Source organism: Sciurus vulgaris, assembly GCF_902686455.1.
Source record: "Sciurus vulgaris genome assembly, chromosome: 10".
Taxonomy (NCBI): Eukaryota; Metazoa; Chordata; class Mammalia; order Rodentia; family Sciuridae; genus Sciurus; species Sciurus vulgaris.
The window spans coordinates 54604184-54622390 of NC_136470.1; the positions used below are offsets into that span (position 1 = coordinate 54604184).

General features: G+C 35.3%; 1 protein-coding gene across 7 annotated transcripts in view; it reads right to left on the reverse strand.

Annotated features, from left to right (window-relative positions):
- The window catches only part of CBLB (Cbl proto-oncogene B), a 207877-nt gene that overhangs the window by 159417 nt on the left and 30253 nt on the right, over nt 1-18207 (reverse strand). Inside the window, exon 2 of one of the 7 annotated variants that reach the window (XM_079100821.1) lies at nt 4763-5019. The exons of the other annotated variants lie outside the window; for them this stretch is intronic. The gene's annotated coding sequence lies outside the window, so the exon portion shown is untranslated. The remainder of the gene's footprint in view (nt 1-4762; nt 5020-18207) is intronic. 7 annotated transcript variants of the gene reach the window in all.

Below are 18207 nucleotides of genomic sequence, written 5' to 3' on the forward strand. Positions count from 1 at the left end.
ACAATAATATTAAGCTGTTGTTCAAAAACATCACAAATGTTATTGGACTTAATAAAAAGTTATAAACAAAGTTCTGGGGCTGGGGCTGGGGCTCAGTGGGTACAGCACTTCCCTAGAAGGTGTGAAGCACTGAGTTCGATCCTCAGTACCACACAGAAATAAATAAGTCGGATGAGGTGGCGCACACCTGTAATCTCAGCAACTCAGGACACTGAGGCAGGAGGATCGAAATTCCAAGGCCAACCTCAGTAACTTAGCAGGGCCCTTAGCAATTCAGTGAGATCCTGTCTCTAAATAAAATATTAAAAAGGACTGGGGATGTGGCTCAGTTGTTACAACCCAGGTTCAAACCCAGGTACCAAAAGTAAATAAATGAGTAAAATAAAGATATTGTATCTATCTACAACTAGAAAAATTTAAAAAAAAAAGAAACTTCTAACAATTATTCCAAAGAATGGAAACTAATAAAATTAGTAATAAAATGTAAGTAAAGGTCTAATATTATAAAACTTAGATTCTAGACAAAAAAAGACCTAAAAAGATCTCCCATCTCATAATAATTCCATTTAGTAAATAAGTCATTAATTTTAATGGTTTATCATCATCAACAATCAACATTTATTGAGATTATATTTCTACACTGGAAAAAAAGAAGTCTTGAGGCATGAAATCTCCAGGTGTTGCAGTTAGGGCAAATGGAAAGACATTTCAAAAATAATGAACCTCGAAATAAATACACCAGCAAAAATACCTAGATAGTTCTGATTGCTTTTTATGATAAATACATAACAAATGCCACTTTACATTACCACTGAATTTAATGTAAATACTTCAATTCTGGGCAACAGAAACAGCAAGGATACTTCAACCAATAAAGATGTGAAAAGCCTGGTTTAGAAAAATGGATGATTATACAGGTTAGTTTTATTTAAATAATCATAAATAAGGTCTGCAACTATTTTAATTTAATCATTTCAAACCACTTCGAATTTTTTTTTAAAGATGCCACTTTTTTGTTGTTTTGTTTAGATATTGTTTAGCAGTTTTTGAAGTATATAATAGAGAAACTAGCAAATTAAATTTAGAAATGTAAGGCTATTTTCCATGTGCTATTAATCTGTTTTAAAAAACACTCAGTGAAAATAAGCAAAAAGTAGAGAAAAAAAAAAAAAAAGGTTAATTTCAACTCAACTCTTTGACTTCATTTCACAACTGCACCTGCCAATCTGCAAAACAGAAATCCTTCTACTCACAAGTGGTTATACAGTAACTCCACTGTGCTACATATTAAAATGCTAGATATAGTCTAAGTCTGGCTTCATATCTCAACTGAACATGGTCAATCAATGTAAAAACCACTTAAAAAGAAAACTATAAAAACTTGTTAGAGCATCAAGTTTCTCTGAAAATCAAATTAATAGATTCATCAAAAAACACAAGAGTGTGAATGAGGATATATATATATATATATACAATACAGATTCTGGCCAAAAATAATCAAAAATTTTGGTTTTAGTTATTTTGTTTGTGTTTATTTGTTCCCATGCTCCTGAAAACTTTAAACTCTGATTTATAGAAATACAGTATTCTCTGAAGCTTACACTAATTGATGAATTGATGCAGAGCAAATTTCTTTAAGAGGATGCCATTTTCAGGTTTACTTGCTGCATATACAGAGTGTCAAACAATTTCAAAATTTCATTCATACATCACTTTCCTATTAGTACTTGGAAAATACATCCTTGTAATGAAAATGTTATGTTTGTAGTAAAATCTCATCTAAGTGTGTTAGAGTTAGCAAAGAAGCTACCACAAAGAAGTTAAATAGCAGAAGAAAGATTTACTTTGAATTTAGGGGGAAAATTGTAATACAAATGTACAGAAAGCCAAGGTGTCAAATCCAAGCTCACTAATGAGGAATTCTACCCACCACTCATCCCATTCTTTGTTCTTATGGTGACTAAGAAACATAACCTGTTGCAGCTCAGAGAGAGAGAACATAGGCATTTTGTTTTAAGCCTCTCCTATAATTAGGTTGTATGAATTCCACAAACAAAAATTAAAATGTACAGAAAGAAATTGTTTGGGATAATGCTTTAAGAATTTAGTACCACATAAATCAAGAAAACTAGATTCTGCCCCAGTAAAAGGAAATGAATAGAACTGATAATGTGAATATTCATTTTGCCTCAAAAGTCCTAGAAAGTTTATTTTTTCTATCTTTGCTACCTCCTGCTCCACTTTGATCTTTACTAGAGAAAGTAAAATTTTAATTTTATGAACACTAAAGCACCAACAATTTTAATGGAAGTTCATGAGATATGATCTAAAAAGAGTAGTTTACCTAAATCCCGGAGGGAGGATACGAAGGGAGGAGGATCATGAGGAACCACAGGACACCATGATCCCCAACACTTAGATATCATGCAAATGCCAAAGAAAAATACCATTTCTCTCTTCCTAATCTTATAGGATAAAGAAACCTGATCTAGGACTGGGGTTGTAGCTCAGTGGTAGAGCACTTGCCTAGGATGCATGAGGTACTGGATTCGATTCTCAGCACCATGTATAAATAAATAAAATAAAAAGTCTATTGACAACTAAAATATCTATATATATATTAAAAATAAAAGAAACCTGATCTAGGTACTTGTTCTGTTTTTCTTTTCTTTTTAGATAAATATGACAGTAGAGTGTATTTTGACATATTATACATACATACATGGCATACAGCTTATTCTAATTAGGATCCCATTCTTGTGGTTGTATGTATGTGAAGTTTCACTGTTGGCATATTCATATATAAACGTAGGAAAGTTGTGTCCAATACACTGTTGTTTCTTACATCCAAACACAAAAAATATATCCATATACAAAACAATTAAGTCCCTAGCTAAAATTATTCAGTATTTCTAGGTCCTTAAAGATTAGATATATGGAATCTACTATTCAAATGTGGTACCTGGGCCCAAGAGATCCACAAATCTCTCGATGCCAAATAAACAATTCAAAGGTTTACTCATTCACTTGGTCCCTTCTAGTCCTAAAATAGTATCCCATCACAGAAAGTACTCTGTAGACAGAAAGTTAAAATTTCACAGTAAGAGTACAGATTCACATAAATGTTATTGGGGGGGAAAAATGAAGAAGAAAGCAATCCTTGCAAGGCAGACAGGAAGAAAACCTGATTACAAACATCAGGCCATGACAGATGTGCCAATGCCAAGTATGCATTTGGACTCTCCTCCCTGAACACACAGGTAAATACTGCAATCCTCCAACTGGTGACCTGGCTTTCTCAAGATTCCCAGGAATTTAAATGTATACAAATGAACTAAAATAGGACGTGTGCTCATGACTTGCCTCCCTCTCTTCCTCAACTGACTTTTAATCATTTCAGTGTTTCTTCATATCTTTGCCTGGCTTCTATCCTTCAGACTCAGAAGAGGCAGAGATCTCACTTCCAAGGCCATGATTTCTTTCCTTCTCACTTTTCCCCACAATTCAAACTTTAAAACAGGTGGGACTACCTATCCCTCAGCCTCCAGAGTCAATGAGATTTCAGGCATGTGCCACCATGCCTGGCTACTTCACTGCTTGTTAAACCAAAGGGTAGAATTGCTTCCCAGAGTGGAGCAGAGAAAGCTCTTGAGCCTTGTCCCTTTCCTCACCCGTGCCTGGCTGACATGTTATCTTTGTGATGCTTGTGTTCCTGTTTATGGCTGAGAAAAGCACTTGTTTATAGAATCTGTTCAATGCCCTATTCATCCCCAGAAGTTAAATGTGCTGAAATTAAAAGGCTGTGCTTTAATTCGATAAGTGAAATGACAGAGGGCAGAAGGTCTGAACAGCTTTATCTTAGACCCTTACGAAAGGCCCTAAAACTCAAACATTGCCTCTGACATACTTCCTGCTCCTACCAAAAATAGACAGCAAGTCTGAACTCCACTCAAACAGCTGTTTCTGGCTATCAGTGCCAGTGACACAACCACACAGATGGGGGCAGCCCCGAAACAGAAGGCTCCCTGGCCTGGTGTCACCTCTGCCTCTCTTGGAGGCCTTCCACCCACAGAGCTTAGGAAAAGGGCACAGGAGAGCTTCTCCTCCTGACTGACCCAGTAGGATTTGCATTCTTCTTCCTATATCCACCCCCATCTGCCATAGCTCCTTCAGCTCTGACATTTCTCAGACCCACAAACCATTTTTTAAAACATTATGAGAGAACTGTGAATTCAAAGAAATCAATTTAAAGAACATGTAGGAGATTTCACACTACTTGATTAGCTTAGTCTACTTCCAAATCAATCTATTCCAGAAGTTCAGTCTTCTGCATCCTTAGGTTCACAAAGGAACTGCCAGGTGTCTCTTCCTTCTACCAAACAAGGACTGAGCCACTGCCTCAGCAATCCTGACCTTTGAAAAGGAGGATGTTTATCCGTCTGAGCCACAATTACCCTCTTAGTCTCAAGTTACAACTAATCTCTTGTGCTTAGTTCTAATTGGTCAGGGTCCCCTGAACTCTGCACCCAGAAATTCTCTTCTATCCATAGTTTAAAAATACCCTACAGAGTTCCTTTGACTTCCATTCTTACAATTTCCCTATTATTTCCTTCCCTCAGTGCCACTCTTCACCCAACCTAGTCCTATTATTAATTTTGAAGAACTGACTTGGGATCAACTCACCATGTTCCCTTTTCTTCCCTAAAAAAATCCAAATAATATCCTTTGCATTTCCCCAATATTGTCACCATTCCTACTTCACCTTTTGTACTCACAGGTCCTCTGGAACTTCTGCTTCTCTCCACCATCTGTCCTCCTGAGAAGCAGGCAGTTAAATGGGAATCACAACCTTAAGCTTAGTGGCATTTTCTTCCTGTGACCTCAGCAATCTCCAAACTCCAGATTTACAAGTTGCCAAATCCACCAGAGCTCACTCTGTAGCTCTTTCTGCTAATTCCCACAGGATAAATGTGGAGTATTGACAGGAAGGGCAGGTTACTGTACGGCAGTCTTCTTCCTCTGTAATACAATTTTATGTATAAGGGGCCTTATGAGGTGCATCATTTGTGGAGACTGTTACCAGTGACTAAATTCAAGTGTCAAACACCTCTTCTGCTTATGCATGTAAACTAGGCTATAGTTAGTGTTCTGCTATCCTAGCAAGTTCACAAAAACATACCTAGAATCTAAATCAAATGTCATATATGTCCTGTCACACAGCAGATAAAACACCGCAAGCCTTGGCTCAGGAAAACTGTGAAGTACAGTCAACCTGCCTTTGTGAATCCCTGTCTCCCTTCTCTGGGTCCCTTTCTTCTTTGCTCCTTTCCCTGGTGTCCATCTTGTAATCTACACCTAATTCACAAATGGCTATGGTAATAACATCTTAAAATAGGATGGTGATGCCAACTGTGGAACAGCAGGTGGAATGAGGAGGAGGAAGCTGACCACAGGAAACTTAGTAACCCTGAACAGGCAGCAAAGGGCAGTCAGGGCGGGGTTCTCCTACATTCTCCCACCTCTCTCCAGCCACTGAAAAGGTCACTATCCCACCTTCTCTCTTCTAGAAACAGACCTTCAAGAAGCAGTAAGCCTCCATTCCTTACACACAATCCTAGAGGATGACCAAAACAGTACCTATAGCATTATTATCAAGCATCCTCTCAGGATCTATCCTCTTGCCCTACAGCACTCTTCCTTGAAGAACTTACTGCTAAAATTTTCCTGTGAACATTTTAGTATTTACTGATTTCCTGGTGGTATTCCACCTCCTCTTCTTTCAGCATCACTGAAGGAAATGGTGAATAAATAAATTAATTAATAAAAATTTGGAGTAAGGTAAATTAACAATTGCAGAATATACTTCCATGTATCTCCTGCCTCAGCAACTAGAATAAAATCAGCTTCCATTACATTGACTTAAGGTACAAAGTGCTTTGCCATTAGTTGATATTTTGACCTGCTTTTGATTGACTCTTCCTGATGACAAGATGTGAAGGCATTAATATAAAAAAAAAAAAAATGATGTCATCATTACTGACTGATGTTAAGCATTCACTTTCCAGAATATTAAACAATGCACCACATCAACAGATAGATCCTCAAACTTTCCACTCATATTTCATTTCCAATCTGAATAATATCTTTGAGAGTATTATGATGACACAAAAATTTCTAGAAATTAAACACAATCAATTATTAAGATTTAAATTCTTAAGAAAATCATTTTAGTTAACAACCTAAATAACAAATCCAAATGGTCTTGAAGCTTCAAGTCAAGCACACTGGGCTTTTAAATGGCTCCAGTACCCCACATACCCAATGCTATTCACTGTATAATTCCTGTAGAGCAATAAGATAATAGACATTTCAGAAAATCCATTATCTCCTTGACCAGAGAAATGAACACACTCCCATTTACTACATACATAAAATGCTTTCTATTAAGTCATTCATAAAGAAGTAATAAAACCATGTAACAATGCAGTATAAAACATGATCTCCATTAAAAGGAGATAAAGTATTAAATAAGACATGCTAACCTGGAAAACACCATATCTGTTCAATATAAAATCCAACAAATTTCCTACTCCATTCCCCAATCTTTACCACTATCACATAAACTGTACTGAAATAACCTTTTATGTGCATTTTACATGGTGCCATTTCACGGCTTAAAAGCCTACAAAGATTTCGTAAGCTCAAATCTGTGCTTCTTAACCTTCCACCAAGTCTGCCACCAACTTCATCCACTCTTCTTTTAGCATTCTCTCAAATAATTTCATATTAAAGTAAAAGCAGCTATTAATAATTTAGATGACTAAGTTCCTGGAATTAGGAAGTCAACTATATTAGATAGTTGGCCTATCAACCTCTTCACCAGGTGGATGTTACAGTATCCTACTTAGAAGTAGGACACTGAGACTCAGAGAAGTTGGTAGACTATGCCAATTATAAAGCTAGTAACTTGGAAGGCCAAGGCTTGGACTCAGATCTGTCTGGCTAATGACTCATGGGATCCAAACTCAGTATGGATAAGAGAAGTCTGAAGAGAATAAAGATACCAGAAGAACAAGAGGATAGGTATAAGAGAGAACACCAGATGTTATGGTTTAGATATGAGCTGTCCCCCAAAAGCTCAAGTGTGAGACAATGCACAGTTCAGAGATGAAATGAATGAGTTAGAAGAGCCCTAACCTAGTCAGTGCATTAATCCTCTGATAGGGATTACATGGGTCACAAATATAGGCAAGTAGCATGAGGGTCCCTGGGGGAAGTGCCTTTGGGGGATATATTTTGTCCTTGTTCATTGGAGCTCTCTCTGCTTCTCGATGCCATGTTCTGAGCCACTTTCCTCTGTCTCACTCTTCTGCCATGATTTTCTGCATCATCTTGGTCTCCAAAGAATGGAGTCAGCTGTCCATGGACTAAGACCTCTAAAACCAATGAGCCCCAGAATAAATTTTTCCTCCTTTAAAATTGCTCTCCTCAGGTCCTTTGGTCACAGTCTCAAAAAAAGATGATTAAAACATCAAAGAAGCTTAAAAGCAGGCTTCATGGGTACAAGAAAATAAAAGAGGTAGAAGGGTTAGAGGGTAAAGAATAGCATTCTGGAATTAAAGACTCCAGATGGTAGCATGACATGGCCAGAGTTACACATGGCTGAGTGGAAAAATGGTAACAATTTCTGTTATTGATGTCATCCACATGGGTATCAGAGTTGGTTAAATGACAGGAATAGTGCAAAAAGACTGTGGGAAAAAGTTCCCTTCAAATGCTGGAGTATGCTATGAAGATTGATAGTGACGTCTATAAGAATGTGTCTTGCTAAAGAAGTCAGAAAATTGTGGAAGATTTGAGAGGAAAGGTTTCTGAAAATGAAGAGAAAAGCAACAGTGTACACAGTGACTCTAGTGCACCAAGTGAATTTCAACACTGCTTTCAAGATCAGGAGATGGGGAACTATGTTGTTAAAGATTTTCTATATTGATATGGAAGGAAATGTTCCCTTTACTTTTCCATTCACACATAAAATGAATTTTAAAATGTGAATGAATCACAGGCAAGGAAAACTACATGTGTTCAGTTTCAGGTTTTTTTTTTTAAGTGCAAAATGCCTGTCATTTGTATACACTTAGCTATGCATAAGGAATATGATACAATATGGCACATTACAAATATAAAACTTGGGGAAAATATCAATAGAAAGATATGCATTGTTCCCATATAACAGTCCTTTCAAGTTTTCCCCACATATAGCTTCAAGCATAGTTTACAATGATTTTGCCAAGTATAGAGTATTTTGATATAATGAAATGTAACCAAATAACTTTGGATCAAATCCTTGTCACTCAGTGAAGCTATATTCCATATCCAGTGTGATGATGTAAGCTGCCTTTTGGACTGAAAACAACAAACCAAACACTGCTTTCTGAAAATCTCTCATTCATCATTATGAAACTTTTTTTTTCCTAGTACTCATCTCCCGCACGGATGTCAGTTCCCATAACATTCATGAATTCTTGTAAGTGGTATTACTCAGTTTAAAAGGTTGCAAAGTACAGGGCCTTTTTCCATCCATTATAATGAGTCCACAAATTCCCCAAGCAAATAACTGAATTTCACCAGTGTGTGTGTGTTCAGGAATAACACCAGGCACCTGGTTTCTATTAGGGTCCATGGGCTTGGGAGAACTAGTCATACAGACAGAGCAACACCAGCACTCACCCAGACACCAGCAAAAAGCACAGGGAAATAGAAAGACATGACGGAGAAGAAAGAGAAAGGAAGGTATGGCAGGGAAGACACACAGGCTAAAAACAGGAAATCTGGACTATCAATAAGCAACATCCTGTTTAAGCCTCAATGGGTCATAAAATCCAACAGAGTTAGAGATAGTCACAAAACAGCTTAACATCAAACAACTGTTTTGTATAAATCACAACAATACAATATTGAAGAGCTTTGTTAGTATGAATCTGGTGCTTGCCTTCGGCTAACCAGTGTATACTTAATAAACCTCTATTTCATGTGACAATGCCTTCACATCTTACTATACAAAATTTAAACCTCAAGAAAACAGAAAAATGCTGCAAAAATGGTGGATACCAGTCATAATGGTGACAGGTTTTAGCATGTAGTTTTTGCAATGTGTGACAAAAACACAGAGTAATATCTGCTGACTCTGATAGTTTATTTCCTTCTTGCTCTAAGTATAGCAGCGCCAGTCTAGAGGTAATCAAGGACCCAGATTCTTTCTCCCTCAAAGTTCTGCTATCCCTCGAGCATCATCTTCCTTTATCTGGCCAGGGATGACTCATGACCATCTCACATTCTTTCCAGCAGGAAGCAGGAAGACAGGAAGACTGCAAACAGCCTCTCTTTAAGGGTGTGATCTAGAAGCTGCACAGCTCATATCTACTCAATCCAATTGTCAAAACTTACTCACAGGGCACATCAGCTCAATGTGAGCCCAGGAAATACCATCTTTACTATGGACAGATACAAAAGGGATGATATTATGACAGGAAATATGTAAAATGGATTTTGGAGGCAATCCAAAATCATCTTTAATACAGATGATGATGGAAATTACAAAATTATTTACATTAGATATTAAAAGATCTTTCACTGAATTAATCAAGCCAAAAAAAAGTTTTTAATTTTCATCTTTCTTTAAAAGAGAAAATAGTTAGATGCCAAGATACCTTAAGCATAGAATTATATGGAATTCTAGGCAATTTTTAAATTAACAACAAAATATTTTTCTCCATTGTACTCCTACACTATTTTAGCATTAAACAGAAAATAAATAAACATGCACCCTTAAGTTAAATAGTATTACTCCTGACCCTGGGGCAAAACACTCTCCATTTTTCCTTGAGACATACATTTATGAGATGATTATATATAAAAAATACACTGAAGTACTTTTAAAAATAACTTTCTTTCCTGAATACAATCTAATTGATTTTAAAGAGAATCAGCAGGTGTAAAGTAGCTTGGTTGTGAGTCCAGAAAGGTCAAATGAAGTTTTACACACCTTTCTCTAGGGACATTTGAGGGTGTCACCTACATTAGCAGTAATGAGGCAGGTCACAAAGGTGAGAAGACATTTCAACCACAGTGGAACAGAGGCTTCTAGGGAACTTCTATGCCACTTTTCCAGACCAGAAAATTTAACATGTAAAATTTGCTGCCATTCTCCTTAAGTTACTTTCTTCCAGAATATAAAAAACAATTTTAGTAACAATCAATTTTGTTTTACCTTCCTTTTCCCTATGTAGTAACTCCAAAAGAGATGCTGATATTCTCTAACATAATAAAAAAAAATATTATTTAAAAAAAACACTATTTTTATGTAGCTTATAAAATAAGCCTACTTTAGGAAATGCAGGTTAGTTTTCTAATCTGGTTTTAAGTAGCTTATGACAAAGTAAATACTTCAGTATTGAACATACCACACAGGTGAAATGAAAGTAATGAATGCCACTGTCTAACAACAAAGACATTTTGTCACAGTGAAGGCAGAAGATCAACTCCCACACAAAAAACTGCAGCTATCTTTATTATATGGAAAAATATATACTGCTAAAATCAATTTTCCCCATCCTTTTCTTCTCTAATTCTATGACAAGACTATATCAATAAGCCCTAGCTTTATGCCCTTTCACAAACCTTCCAATTATTGTTAGGATGGCCCAATTTTTTTAAAAAGAAAATCCTTATAAAGTTAATTAGCATTCATTTTAATTTTACAATGTCATATCACTTAGTCTAGAATATCGCAATGTTTTTAAAATAAGATGATACATTATTATAATTTTCACATTTCTTCATATTTTAATTATCCCAAGAGCAATTCTCACTGTTGAAATTCATTTTAAGCTGAACAAATCATTTATAATTACTGAAAATCTAACTCAAAACAGCCCTGCTAACATTTCAAAAACTGACTTTTAATTTAAAGGGAAATTTCACTGTATGTGCAATTAGTCAGGGTACCTGTAAATTCAAGAACCCAAACTATCAGGTATATTTAACTTTCCTCTCTTATTTCTGGAACACTTACTCCAGGGGATTCTAATGCCTTAGATGTTTAGAAACAAATAAGAGAGCAAAGCAGAATAATGTACAATTATACTTGTACTTTCTATCTCCCTTCCCTGAACTAATGCATTGTTATCAACATCAAAAACAACTTGTAAAACCTTGTATGGTATCATTACCTTATAAATCCTCATGAATCATGATGAGAAAAACCTTCTAATTAAAGTCATTGAGTAGGTGTACAAAATTACCTAATAAGGTCATCAATTGTTTATATAACACTTAGATCTTTGTATTTAATTTCCTAGAGGAAGCAATATTTCCTATCAGACTTTTCCTCCACCATACGTAATACTTTCCCCTGACTCAGCACTTCAAGGATCTGAATGTTTTCTTCTGTTACAGGAAATGCTAGTAACTGTGATACAGAATCAATCTTATGAAGCATATGAAAAAAGAAAAATCTATCAAATTTATTTATAAGAAACAGATGAAAACTCGATTTATTGTCTCTTATAAAAGACCTTTTCTGTCCCTAGAAGTGTTTTTCAAATAAATAAATAAAATACTTGCTAGGATTAAGTTTTGAAGTTAAATTTGTAGAACAGTAAAATATCTGATATTTAAGAGACAAAGCTGTGGATGAATATCAAAGTCAGCCACACATCTATATGCAATTAAAAGTTTATCTCAGAAGGAGCTTGAGGTGATCTGAAGCAAAAGACCTACTACAACTTCAATTAGAGCATACTATGCTTTGGAATGAGTATCCCCCAAAGGTCTACTGTGATTAAAGGCTTGGTCCCAGGTTGGTGGCATTAGGAGGTGCTGGAATCTTTGGGAGGTGGAGCCTAGGTCCTTAGAGCTGAAGGTAGTTCACGTGTGACCCCCTGAGTTCTCATGAGAGAACTGTTATAAAAGAAGCAAGCCTGGCCTTGCCATTCTTTCTGTCTGCTCCTGTTTGAAAGGTGGCACTCACTTGGACATGTGTTCCCACCATTGACATTCACCGTGTGATCATAACCAGAAAAAGGCCCCAAAATTTCCATGTCCTTGAATCTCCAAATCTGTGTGTCAAATAAGTTTTCTCTTTATAAAGTTGGTTACCTCAGGTATTTCACTGAAGCAATGCAAGGATGACTAAGGCAAGGCACGAAGAAGAAAAATCACCAAATATAAAAAAGTCAGACTCTGTTACCAAACATTGATTCAACTGAAAATTCAGAGATTATCCACTGTACTTACAACATGTGGTCTAGAGTAAAATTAAATCAAGCAAAACACAAAGTAAGGAATCAGCAACTCCAAACTTCAAAATGACTAGAACTGAATTGATGAGAGGCAGTTACCTCATGAGATAATCAAAATGCAAACCTTTGTCATTTAAAGTCTGTTTTATACTCTCAGAGTGACACACTTTCTTGATTTGTTTTTTTCTAACATACACCCTCCAAGATCATAAACATAACCATGCTCATGGTTGAAATCAGAAAAGCAAAAGAAAAAAAGTATGAAAAGGAAACCAAAATCCCCCAGTCTTGCACCACTGAGATATCCAACACCACGAGGCCCACTATGACATTCTTTCACATACTTCTGTGGTAAGTATATACTTCACACTCTGTTAAATGTCTTCTGTGATGTCATTGCCTGTTTATACCTAACTCCTACCCAAGAACTACTTTGAGCATTAGTCCAATATGCTTCCCCACAAAGGTTTCTCAGATCCTGAGGTGGACTCAGGTGCCCTCAACTGTGAATCCTGAGGATCCTGAATGTCCCTGAACCAGATGAAAGCATCAAAGAATCAAGATAGAACTAAATTCCTATGCCACAAACTATAATATTTTGATAGACATTAAAACATCAGGAAAGCACAAGTTCTAGCACTTGACTATTCAGAAAATGCTTCAAGAATAAGAACATCTATTTTAATAGGAAAAGGAAGTAACTATCAGGAAACATTCAGAACACTAACTGTGACAACCTATTTGACAGCATCAAAGAACCATCTACAGAGGTGATTTTTACTCCAGATTTTACTCCTCCTTCCTCCCCCAATATGAAAAATCAAGGGAAAAACTTCTCAGGAAGAGGAAGAAATATAAGAAGGACACAAGGTAGAAAAAAATCTCAGCACAACCCAGAAATTCAGATTAGACAAGTAAGGATGAAGTAAGCAAGAAAGTAAAGTGATTTTGTTTTAATTATTTCAAATTAAGGGAACCAAATAAAGTTACAAGATGGAATACTGCAGTAGGGGATATTAAGCAATGGGATACTGTAGAAAATGGTTAGGAAAAGTAGGTTGAGGCCAAAAACTAGTTTTAGGGGTTTTATACTGGTACAGTTTGAAGTAAGAAACCACTATAAAATTGTTATAAGATAGCATGATATAATTTTTAAAGTTGGTATGCCTCTACTTCATGTACAAATAGAAACAAGATGTATCCCATTTGTTAACATTAAAAATAAATTTAAAAAAAAAAAGCCATGGTGACAATTATTTCAAGAAAGTACAAGGTAATGTCTAGATACTTGTGAAATACTATTCACCTGTTTCATGACAGAAGTGCACAAAGATTCCTATATACAATGTATACAGGTATTACTATATTCATAACACATTCATTGACTTAAGAGTTACAACCAAAAATCTACTCAAGACCAGTTTTGATACAGGACTTTTGAAATTTTAGTTTAATCTGCATTAAGAAGAAATATAACATAGGTATATTCGGTTCCAATTTTATACTTTTCAATAAAATCTTTAAATATGCTAATTCTCAAACTAATATACAAGGAATAATTAAATATGTGGAAAGCAGTTTCACTTGTGATTTGGATGTTTTGGTTCTACATAAACACAGATTCCACACAAACACTGGTTCTAATTATGGATCAGTAAGCAAAAGAGTTATGCATGTGGCTGCATGGACTTTATTATCCTTTCTAAAATGTCACATGAAAATATAATCCTCAGCTGATTAAAAGAAATACCTCTGGACCATACCAGATTAACAAGCCAAATTTAATTAAATTTCTCTGGCTTATACAACACTATTAAATTTCTCCTTCCGCCCTCCGAAAGAAAATAAAATTGAACTAAACAAAACAAACCAACATCATCTCCTACTGTGGTTTGAATATGGTTTGTCCCCATCAAAACTCATGCTGGGGTTTAATTAACTCTTCAATGCAGCAGAACTGGGAAGTTAGATCTGGAAGGTGTATCGATCACTGGGACTTTCATTTATGAATGAATTAATGCCATGAGTTCTCCTTATGGATTAGTTACTGCAAGTTATTTATCATAAAACAAGTTAAGTTAATTTCTTCAGCTTTCCTTTGCTTCCTTTCTCACCATGTGACGTTTTCTATGTCTGTCTTTTTGCCTTCCCTCTTTTCCTCCATACTTACAGCATCATTAGGCATTCAACAAAAATCAATCAGAGGCAATCACCCAACCTTGAGCTTCCAGCATCCAGAACTGTGAGCTAATTAACCCTCTCTTGTTACCTAGACTCAGGTGTCCTGCAATAGCAAACAAAAAATAAACTAATATAAAGGCTTTGAGGTTTAATAATGCTTAGAGGTATAATAATAATCCTATCTACATATAATTTAATAATTTAATAATGCCTTCCATGTTTTGTAATGCTCCTTAAATAGGATATAGCTTCAAATGAATGCAAACCCATACCTCATTCCTTCAGTACATATTAACTAAGTACCTTATGTACAGGAACTGGGGTAGGTTCTAAGACAAAAGTGGTGAAAAAAAGAAATAAAAATTGTAACTGGATCTAGAAGGAACAGAAGATGGTACCATGAAAGAAAATAAGGTGTGGAAAATCTTAGAATGATTGGTAAAGGAAGGCCTTTCTGAGAACCTGACATTTAAGTTAAAAACTAAAGAATGAGCAGGAGTTAGGTAGCTGAAAAAAAAAAAAAACTCCAGCAGAGAGAGGTACTGAAGGACAGAAAAATTGACAAATGATGAGTGGCTGGAGCACAGAGATCTGAGGAAAAGAATCATGAGATGGGGCTAGAAAGGCAGATTAGGGAGAAATATTAATGATAAGCTCTTCACATAAATGCAATGTTTTTTGTCTTATTTCTCATGGTTGTAGACACCACAGTTTCCACTGATTTCAATTACATGATCTTAAATAATGGAAATGGCTAGCAAATAACAATTCATTCTATACTGTGAGGCTAAAATTCACCAGTTATGATGCTTCTAGAGAACATCATAGAATCTTGATCTTGCCTCTAGCAGAATAATGAAAGAAGACCAAGTATCTCCCTTTGAGACAGTCTTACTAATTTCCACATCCAGCTAAAGACAAACATTAAAGATTTGAATATAAGATAAAAAGGTATAACTTTAGCTTTCTCATAATTCATTGGCTTTTAAAGTAATACTCAGAAGGATATTTTATCTTTCTGCTTATAGTTTCTTTTTTTAAAAAGAAATGCTGTTAATGATTTATTTTTTATGATCCAGTGGAATTATAAGTAAAACTTTTCAAGTTTATTCATGATCTGAAGAGAAATAACACTCATTCCTAGGTATTATTTCTATAATTCAAATAATTTGATTATTCATGGAAATTTCAAAAATTTAATATGCTTATCTTTGAAGTCGCAACATCAATAACAGGCATTTTTAAAAATCTTGGAGCAGTGTAAATTTTAAAATGAAAATTTTCAACTTTATATAAAGCTTCTTCTGAGACATTTCAACAATCACTAGAATTGTATTTCAAAATAATTAGAACTTCAAGATTAAGTAGAACCTTCAACTTTTCTAGTAAAACCGAAAGTAACAATTTTTCTAGATCTTAATGTTGCCACATCCAGAATTAACCTGACTTCTCAAAACACCCACTAAACAGCCCTCTCCATTTTATTTTTTGTTAACTGCAAAAGAGATTTAACCAATGTCATTAAAGAATATGTCAATAAAAACGTCACCAGGGAATGGGGCATGTAGATGTAAGTGATGAATGGGGACATGCAATTCAAAGGATAGAACATTTCACTCAGACCAGAGTGACAGGTTCAAGGAACTCACTGTGCAACATGGTGACTGTAGTCAATAATAATGTATCATGTACTTGAAAATCACTGTCTGCAAATTTCAAGTGTTCTCAACATACACAGAAGTAAACGTGTGAGGTGATGGATAGGTTAATTAGTTCGATTTAGCCATTCTTCTAGGTACACATATATTATCAGAGTATCATGCTGCAAACCATAAATATATGCGATTTTCATCTGTGAACTTAAAAATAAATAAAACAGAGCAGGAAGTTGAAAAGCAAAAATTTCTTCATTGTACATAAAAGTGAGTTCAGCTTTCAAAAACAAAACATTAAGGACTGGGTTAGACTCTAATGATAAAAGGTTACATAGGGAAGATACAGCCTAAATAGGAATATCAGGATTCTGCACTTCTTTTGCACCACTGACTTCACCAGCAGAAAGAATTCTTAAATTCTCAATATAGTAGACTTTCACTCAGAATTCAAGAAACTACTTCTTATATAGTTGTACACAAGAAATGGTATCATTCCCATTAAGCAATGCTAACTGCTACTTAAATCAATGAAGGAGCTAAAGGAACTACAAATATGCTTCTAGAATTGAAGAGAAACCAAAAGATTAATATATAGCTAATGCACTGTATGAGGACATTTAGGTCAGTCACAGACCACACAGACCATTATGGTCCCGCAAGATTACGAAGAGCTGAAAATTTCCTGTCATCTACTGACATCAGAGCCATGCATTACTCATGTGCTTGTGGTAATGCTGGTGTAAAGGAATCTACTGTGCTGTCAGCCACATACAAGTGTAGCACATACAACTACGTAGGCTGATATTTATAATAAACAACTATTACTGGCTTATGGGTTTACTGTACTCCACTTTTATCATAACTTTAGAGTGTATTCCCTTCTATTTATCAAAAAAAAGTTCATAGCAGAACAGTAAGCCATGGCTAGTCATCAGCAACCTCACCCACCTCACACTTTTCATGTGTCAACTGCATCAAGAGGCCACATCAAGTAACTGACCTGTCTCACCTAATTTGTTTAAGCACACTGCACAGTGACAGAATAGCCTCACTACAGTCCTCAGAACTTATCCCTGCCATTAAGAGACATATGTCATTAAGAGACACATGACAAATAACTATGTAATGCTGATATCATATTGTATCTGCATCGAATCTTAACACAAAATTTACTACTGGACTAAACATCAATCTGAAAAACAAACAAGCAAAAAGACTCATTTGTGTTCCAGAACACATACACATGGTTGGTTTGCACAGGTCTTTCTCAAAATTTTAACATTATTTTCTTTAAGGATATATATGCCAATTAAAGAAAGTTCAACTATAGCTCTACTACTGCCATATCACAAGATACTCTGTATTTTTCAGAAATACTGTAGTCTCAAAGAGGAAAAATTCATGAATAGGACCTTTCATTGGAAGCTCTCCTTGTTTGCCAATTGAACTATCAACATATGCCATTCCAGAGCTGATGAGGTGCACAAACTATGCAACATTTCACAACTCAAGGACAGGCTGCCTTTTCACACATTACTCGTTAACCTCAATGAACTACCAGCATCAGCCGTTTTTCAAGGCTGTTTATTTTTAATGGTAAGAAGCAACTGCTTTTCTAAAATATTTATATGTGCAAAGAAAGGGTAACTTTACAAAGAATACGCTAAGAAATTTCGCATATATGAATTTTTTTCTTATACCATGTGTAATTCTAAAAACTAGCGTCAACTTGGAAAAACCCACCCTGATACTGATTTCAGAGAAATCATTTTGTGGAGTGAATTTTGAATGATTTGTAACAATCACTATCTTAATGGGAAAAAAAAAAAAAAAAAAACAGTGAAGTTGTGGGATATTAGAAATAATGACCTTTTAAAGACAATGAAAATGAGTTAAGTGGAAGGAGACGGTAAGATAACAAGAGGGATTTTTAAATCTTTAAACTCCACAGACTTGATTTGATATCCCTACTAGAAATTTAAATAAGTAGAAACATTTTACTCAAAGGCACACTGACTCAGTGAAATATTTACACTCTTAAAAATATGACCTACTAGTCCCAGATCAATTAG